Here is a 9,251-nt window from a genome sequence, read left to right as displayed (position 1 = left end):
GGCCTCCCGGAAGCCCGGTGCCGGAAAACTACGCCTACCAGCATTCCCCAGGCAGCTGGCTTGACCAATCACAGGCCGAGTGTTCGAGAAATACATTTACCGGCACTCACTGTAACCCAAGCACTTACCGGCCTTTCAAAAAAGCCTCAAGCCCTAACACTAAAAAACTTCGAAACCCCTACAGGCATAACCCAAACTATTTACCACACTAAACCCCTGAAGTACTATGCCTAAAACCCCTAACCCAAACACTTAAGATGCTCAAAACCCAAACCCAAAACATTAGGATTCTCACAGCCCTAAACAACAAAATTAGAACGCTTGAAGCCCTAACCCCAAAACAGTAGGATGCTCAAAACCCTAACTCTAAACATTAGGACGCTCAAAACACAAACCAAAACCCTAAACTTTAGGACGCTCTAAGCACAAACTGAAAACATGAAGACACACAAAACTCTAACCCAAAAATTAGGATGCTTAAAACCCAAAGCCCTAACACAAAACATTAGGATGCTCAGCACCATAACCCAAAAAACTAGGACGCTCAAAACCCTAACCGTGGAGAACCTAACCTGAAAAAAAAATAAATACATAAAAAAGGATCTTAACACACTAACCCTAAGTAACTGACCAAAAATAAAACCCTAGGACCCTAACCCTAAAAAACATAGCAACACTCCATCCCAAAAAAAAACCTCTAAAACCCTAACACGCTAACCCTGAAACCATTAAAACCCTGTTAAAACTCCAACCCAGTTACACACCAGTTACCTCCCTTAAGGGATATAGAGGAGCTCTCTCAGATACGGCAGTTCTACTTCTCGTGCATGCAGCAGGTGGTCGGTCTCATTCTGGTGCTGATGGTGTTGAAAGCTGGGGCAACGGTGGTACTGCTGGAGATACCACAGCCACCGGAGGTGGATTGTTAGGATAGGGAGATGGTAGGTTATCCAACGGCTCCCGTTTATTATCTTTTTCTTTTTCCTGTTCTTCTTCTTCAAATTTCTTATCTGCTTGTAGTGTAAATATTGAGGCTGGAAAAGGACATGAAGTCCTCCTGATCCATAATCCTGCATAATCACTTTCTTCCCAGCAAAAAGGTTCCCTCGAATTAACATGTGTATTTAAGGCCTGACAAATACAGTCTTCAACAGATCCAAAAGCAGGCTGAAAGATATGTGGTGTTAAAGGCTCCTTTGGCCATTCTATCACACAATACTGGACCGTTTTTTATTTACTTTTTCCTTTTCTGGGGCCCCTCTCATTCCAATTTCTAACCGTTATTCCTAATGGACTTTCTGGTGGTATGTCTGGTAATTTGCTCCCTTTCTTCTGGTCCCTGGTCTTCGATTTTGTCTGACCCAACTAGGAATGTTACTGTGGCAATTCCCACAGCCCTTGGTTACCTTAATAAGAGTGTCTTACAGAGGATTTAAGATCTATCACCCACCCACAAATCCTATAGGAATCCCTTCGTTCCTTCACTGGCCAAGTCCCTAGCAGGAGATTGGAACCGTGGTTAGAAGACCTCCACAATCGCTTCGGAACTGAATTCCGTCTCAGTCACACTCTTACACACACAGGCAACCGAAACCCACCCAACAGAACAGTATACGCTTTAAACGCTTATGACTCCATTGTCTTCATTCAGATCTTCACACGCAGAATTACGGGCAAAATATAGTGCTGCAGCCAGCAAGGGAACTGAAAAAAAATCAAAACCTTTGCTTACCTTTATTCAGGTTCAAGATGCCATTAGTCCCGACCTGACTCGAACAGCAGCCACCAAATGGTGGGGCGCCTCTCCTAGATAAAGTAAGAATTCAGGAACCAAAGCCCTCCCGGACAAGCCCCCAGTTGTCATACATGACTGGGTCCCAGTTGTGCGCAAACAGATATACTGTGACAGCTGCCCTTCAGCACGTGCCCAGAGGCAGACTGGATGTCTTTGCCAAAACAGTCCGGACAATGTATTAGTACACCCATGCACTGCCACGTTAGCTGTCATTGCTAACTGCCAGGCAGGACAGCTCCAGACCAAACACATACACACACAGGCACGCCACAAACACTAAAACAAAACACACAACACAAGGCACAAGAAAAAGTGACCCCCCAGAGGGAAGCCCTATGGCAACAGCAAGTCAGAACAGGTGCTCTGCAGCAGACCCAAGGAGAGACTCAACAATCAGTCGCATCGCACCCGAAGGCTGCCGCACACTCTGAGAAACCAAACCTACCAGTCCTGAGCAGCTCCCCACCTCCTCCTGCCAACCACGCTCAGCACACACACTATTTGACCCTCAAAAAATAAAAGCTTAGAATATACACACACACACAAAAAAAAACACTATCTGAGATCCATAAATGCCAAAAAGACGTGCACGCACAGCAGCCCCTGCAGAGGTAATCACAGACATACCCTTTGCAGAGGAAAGAGCAGACTCTGATACAACCCTGCTCAGGCTCTTGGTAACGCTGCATCTACACTGCCAAGCCACATGTAGCATGAAATGAAGCTGGTTTTAGTCCCCTGGAAAATTACACAAGTAGGTTTATACATCTAGAGATTAAAATATAGCTCAAAAAACAGAAGCGTATCCCACCATCGCAAAGAACAGTGAGCCAGCAACCTCTACTAAATATCCCTCTATTAAGTGAATTCCAAGGACTTAGAAATCCAGAAATCCATAGACTCCAGCCTGCCTAGAGAACCCTGCAACTAACTGAAGGAAAACAAAACACTTACCCCAAAGAGCAGCCCAGGCAGAAGGAGCTCTCTGATGCCATGCCTGGGGCTCATATACCATTTGGCCCTGCCCAGCACCCAAACCCAATCACATTGTAAAGGGGAGGGACAAAGCACAAGAAAGTAGGAGCAGAGCAGGAGCAGCAGATTTTCATTTTCTTTTTTTTTTTTTTTTTTTTTTAAATCTGCTTTACCTGAACAACATGCAGAGGACAAGAGACCTGGGGTGTTTCTAGAAGCAACAATCCCCATGCTTTTGCTGCAGCTTTTAATATTAAAAGGACAACACAACCAGTCAAGTAACTGGAACTTTTTCAAATGGAATTACGTCAAACAGGTTCATCATCACTTGCAAAAACAGAGAACCAGCATTCACTAGCATGCCAGAGCTAATACCCACCTCCTGCACAACGCTCACTACTACTAATGCAACATATCATTGTGCAATACCTCTCTGTTCCTGGTTCCTTTAACTCACCTGCTCAGTAGCTCCAACTGAGAAATGTGCCCGGGCAGCACCGCGCTGAAATGTGCCCGAACAGACTTATTCTTCAGTGATGAAGAAGGTGACCCTGCTCAGTCTCTTGGCAGTACTGCACTTATGCGGTCAAGAAACCGTACCCCACGGTTTCCCAAAAACAACGTACCTGGCAACCCCTCATAAACATACCTCAAATATGTGAATTCCATGCACATAAAGCCTAGAAGGCTTTATGGTCTAAAGACTCGACAGACAGCAAACACACAGGCAAAAGCTCCAGAAATATAACAAACCGCCCCTAACCCTGAGAAAGACCACTGCTTATATGCCCAATGCTGCCATTTTCAGATACATGCTCACACAGGGAGCCTCCATGATACATTTCTCCTAAACCACGCTCCATCACTTTGCCACCAAGGTTGTGACTTTCATAAGATTTGACATAAAGGCAAAGACTCACAAAAAGCCCTGTAATTCTGCAAAAATCATAAGGGACCCAGAACCACAAAGCAAACACACAAAATAACATCGCCATACTATCCGTAAAACTGCTGTAATAACTACTCACCTGAGGAAGAGCTGCGTGCAATACAGGCACCTACTACTTAGATTGCTTTACTATAACAGATCCTACCAGTTGCCACCTCAAAAAGACATGCGTACCGGTTTCTACTTGAAAATGCATCAGTCCATAGACTCTGACCCACCTAAAGAATCCTGCAACTGACTGAAGGAAAAGCAAAGCACTTACCCCAAAGAGCAGCCCAGGCAGAAGAAGCTCTCTGATGGCACACCTGCAACTCCATTACTATTAGGTCCCACCTGGAACCTGAAGCCAATCACCTGGGAAAGTGCAGGGGGAAAGCACAAAAAAAGCAGAAAGAAGAGGAACAGCAGCTGTGGTTTTATTACCTTATTTATATGGCTTAGCTCAACAGCATGCAGAGTGCAGACATGAGAACTGGGGTGTTTCTAGAAGCTACAATCTGTTGTCGACGGAAGGAAGACACAGACGCTCAATATGAGTGAACAGTGAACTTCAACTTTAATGGATAGCTCAGTCGCCTTTTATCTAGTTCGAACATAATCAACTCATACATATTGCAAAAACTAAGCTCAGGATTGGCTAACACTTTCCTATCTTGTCAGTTAGTTCCTCCCTCTTTTAGCTACCGTCCCGCCTTAGGGACTTTCCCAACCACACAAGGGCATCGTGTCCTTGGGCCTGATTGGTTCTCAACCGGCTGCGCACGTGCCCAGGCTCATATGAGTTGAGTACGGTACCTCCCCTAGCCCATGACCTCCTAACTGCTCAACATCCACGTGTCCTACCTCACTTAACCATTCCTCCACAATTCCCCCGTTTTTATTTTGTGCTACAAATACCTTCTCTGTGAGTTGCTCTAGTTTCTTAGTTAGGCAGTTAAAGGTTACATATGCAGCAATTATAATCAATATAATTATAAGTAGAAAGCAAAGTCCCTCTTTAACTAACAAAACCCATCCACCCGTGTTCCCAAAAACAGATTTAAGCCAACCTTCAAACCAACTCTCTTGTACTACAATTTTTTGTGTATGATCCCTTAACCATTTCAACTGGTCGTGAATTGATTGACCATGGTCGGAAAGATTAAAGCAACACATTCCTTCTACATCTTCACACCCATGTCCCTGAGCCAAGAACAAGAAATCAATAGCGGCCCTATTTTGCAGCACAGCGTGCCTTAGGCTTTCCGTGTCTTGCGACATTTCAGAAAGAACTTGTGTGGTTACATTTGACTGTTTAACAGCCCAACAAGCAAGCTTATTTATGCTAGCCAAAGCGTGTGCAGTTCCTACAGTCAGAAAAAGATCCATTAAGCAGAGTAATACGGGCAGAGTATGGTGCTAACATTTCACTCAGTTCCTTTGGATCCCCTATCGGGACCCCAAACAAGCATGTTCTGAAAGGGTACATAACATAACACAACTATACAACTTAACCCTAATAACACTACAATTACTGTAAGCACTTAATGGTAACACAATTAATAGTAAGTAACACAACTTAGTAGTAACACACTTAAACCTAATCACTTGATGGTGATCAAAGGCTGTTCTTGATAGTCGTCGAGGTGTCACAGCCCACGTCATTGTCAGAATGATTATCAGGAACCTCTTCCTGGTCGTCTTCGGCGTGTGCAGATTCTAAAGCTGCTTCAGTCCACTTTGCAGTGATCCACTGGGTACCTGTTTCTGGCACCACTTCAAAATCTCTATAACATTTTATAACATTTTTGCAAGTAACTCTTTAACCACATTTATCACAATACTACATGCAATGATGATTGACACCACAGTGAACAAAATCCTGAATCCCTCTTTGACTAATCCCAGTAACCATCTATGCATTGTTTCAAACAAATCAGTGAACCATTGATTGAAAGGATTGATACCATATTGACTCTTTCTCATGTGCTCTTTCAAGAAAGTAATGGATTTGTGAATTGACTCATTACGATCAAAAAGTTTTAAACAGTACGTTCCCTTAAGTTTCTCCAAGTGGCTACTTCGCACAATGACTCCATACTTGTGAAACATGATTTTGCTCGACCAGTACTAATTTCCTATGATTTCAGCCTGCACTATGGCAATAAATGCGCTCTCACTAACACAGTACACAGCACACTCACACACCCAGAGGCCTCTGGCACATCTCACTCTCAATCATACCACAACCTCAATCATACCACACGAATATAATTTAGAATGATAAGCAAACAAACAAGTATTGCCTCTCATTGTGTTCCTCGTGAAGTGACTTGCAACACTTTGTTTTAAAACCTTACCCTTACACAAATACTTTCAACGCAAAATACCTGGACATTTAAGAATAACACATACAATTATTAACACTCCAGTTAGTATCCCTTTTTCATTGCAAGGTAAACCTCTTATAAAAAGAATGCCAGAGAGAAGCAGCACAGCCGCCGCTGCTTCCATGGTTACGTCAGACAGGCTGCAGGGTCCTGATGTCCGTCCCTCTGCTCTGTGCCGACTTGCCACACGGTGAGGGTCGGCTGCTGTTCGATTCCACGGAACTCCGAGCGCAGCGCTGCTCGTGGCGGTGACTGAGGGGGGGGGGAGGCTCCCACTGCCCCGTAGCCCCCTGAGGCAGCGTTATCGTTCTCACTGAAGGCGGCAGTGGGCAATCCCCAGCTCCAACACTTCCCGGCAATCCCAGTCGCTCTGTAGCGGCAGTAGCGACTCTCTGCTCAGCCTGATGTATAACTAAGGCATTAGTGACTGCTCTTCAAGGCTTCAATAATTTTTTAGCAGCCTTATTTTCATTAATAACTTCATCAAATAATTTGTCCCCAAATTTACGCCACTCTGTTTGTTCAAAAACTGTATCAGGATTGATAAAACAACCCTGCACTACTCCATATGCTAATAATCCTGGTAAATCCTTTTTGCAGTCTATATCTAAAGTGCTCCGCTTTTCTAAAAAGCATTCGAGCAAAGCATATGCCGCTTGTCTCTCCATACCTTTATATACATCGGTTGCAGCCTTTGCAAAGACCTCGGCGGTGCTTCTCCGGCAGGACCCTTTATAGGCTCATCCCAGGTGCGGGGACTCCCTTCCACCTTCCGAGCTGCAGGTGCGGGGACTCCAAGTTTTCGTCCCTTTCACCTTTCAGACCTCGGCGACACGTGACCGGCGGGATCCTCTCCCGGGTGCGGGGACTCCACGTCCCTTTCACCTTCCCAACACAGGTGAGGGGATTCTTGTCCCTTCCACCTCCTGGGCTGCGTTGCAGGACCGGATCTTCCCTTATTCTGTCCAACCGTGGCCCAGGATCACCGCCAGCAGTGTCCAAATCCCATTCAGATCGGTCCCTGTTCGGGCGCCATTTGTTGTCGACGGAAGGAAGACACAGATGCTCAATATGAGTGAACAGTGAACTTCAACTTTAATGGATAGCTCAGTCGCCTTTTATCTAGTTCGAACATAATCAACTCATACATATTGCAAAAACTAAGCTCAGGATTGGCTAACACTTTCCTATCTTGTCAGTTAGTTCCTCCCTCTTTTAGCTACTGTCCCGCCTTAGGGACTTTCCCAACCACACAAGGGCATCGTGTCCTTGGGCCTGATTGGTTCTCAACCGGCTGCGCGCATGCCCAGGCTCATATGAGTTGAGTACCGTACCTCCCTAGCCCATGACCTCCTACCTGCTCAACATCCACATGTCCTACCTCACTTAACCATTCCTCCACAACAATCCCCATGCTTTTGCTACAACTTTGAATATTAAAAGGACAAAATGACCAAGCAAGTAGCTGATTTTTTTTTTTCATCTGGAATTAGCTCAAGCTTTTATTTACATAGAAAGAAAAGTCTAGGAGCAGAACTGATTACATGCCAAAAAAGAATTCAATTCCATTCCACTCACAGGAAAAATCACTTACTTCAGTAAGCTGAGAACCAAAAGGCTATGCTGATGTGTTAAAAACACATTACAGGACACTGGGTCCAGGCCCTCCGCTGCACCCACTTAAAATCCATCCCTACACTCACCAAGGTACAACCCCAACCCAAACACAGACGCAGCATTTCAGCTTCAACACAGTTTTGGGAACTGATAGAAAGGACGCCTCATCCTCAGCAAGGCGTGCTCAGGCTACACAGGACAGGGCTTTGGGCACCTCTTTGCCTACCAAAGGCGACCACCATCAGCACCTGCTTTGTTCCGATTCTAAAGACTAACATCACAGCCCACATTGCCTGGGACACCTGATAAACAGAAGAGAAAGCAGACATACCGTTTTCAAGCCATCCCTGCATGTGTTGCTCCTTGATGATCTGCAACCTCTTCTCAAATCCTCAACCGCTCCTGTGGAGAGCCTGCCATGGCACCTGCAAAGCAAGGTGGATACCCTTCGCACTCACCTTGTGCTACTTGGCAGTTCTGCTCCAATCCAGCTCACAAACAGCCCGCCCTTCTCGTGCTGCTCTTTAGAGTGCAGCTTAGCCCCTCTGAGCCTGTGCGACACACCTGTGAAACAAAAAGAAAAGCATAGGCTGAAGCAGCATCCAAAGCCACAGCACAGCTAGGACAGTTACTCTCATCTGCTCCCTTACCTCTGCCCCCTCACCTGCCCTCGAGGAAGATTCTTCCATCTGCTCTCTTAGGCCAGCTACAACACCCCTGAAATATAAATAGGATTTTTACTGTATTTTGTGTAGTTAACTAACTGCAGTGACAACTGCACCCCTAAAGTACCTGCTACATCTGTTCATCGCTCACCTTGCCGAAAGCAGCAATGCTTAAGTCCCGCGTTGTACACTGTGTTGCAGCTTTAACAAATGAAAACAGTCACAAGATAATCATTCAGCGGCCAGCATTAGAACCCATCCCTCAACAACAGCAGGGACCCCATTTAAAAATTATCGTTTCAAAAACAGCAGCCCCCTTGCCTCAGCACCTCAGAATTAGATCAAGCCTGTCACTGAGCTGCCTACCCAGTGCTGAACAGTTCCAGAAGGAGCTCTTTCCTGTGACAGGTTCCAAAGGTTTGCACTCTACTGGGGACAGGAAAGAAATAAGAATAAACATTTCAAAACCCCATATCTGCAAGCTTTCGAGATTCAACAGACCTCCTCAAGCACACCGTTCAAGCACTTATGCGAGCAACTGCTCACAAGCAGATATACTCTCCCACCTCCACATCTGCCAAACACCACAGAGATGACTGTGCCAGCGGCCCTTCAGTACGTGCCCAGGGGCAGACTGGATGCCTTTGCCAAAACAGTCCGGACAATGTATTAGTACACCCATGCACTGCCACATTAATCACTAACTGCCAGGTAGGACAGCTCCAGACCAAACACATACGCACAGGCACGTCACAAACACTACAAACAAAACACACAACACAAGACACAAGAAAAAGTGACCCCCAGAGGAAAGCTCTATGGCAACAGCAAGTCAGAACAGGTGCTCTGCACCAGACCCTAGGAGAGACTCAAATGTCACG

This window comes from Netta rufina (genome assembly GCF_964035555.1).
Source record: "Netta rufina genome assembly, chromosome: 9".
Taxonomy (NCBI): domain Eukaryota; kingdom Metazoa; phylum Chordata; class Aves; order Anseriformes; family Anatidae; genus Netta; species Netta rufina.
Note: the sequence above shows the minus strand (reverse complement) of the source record.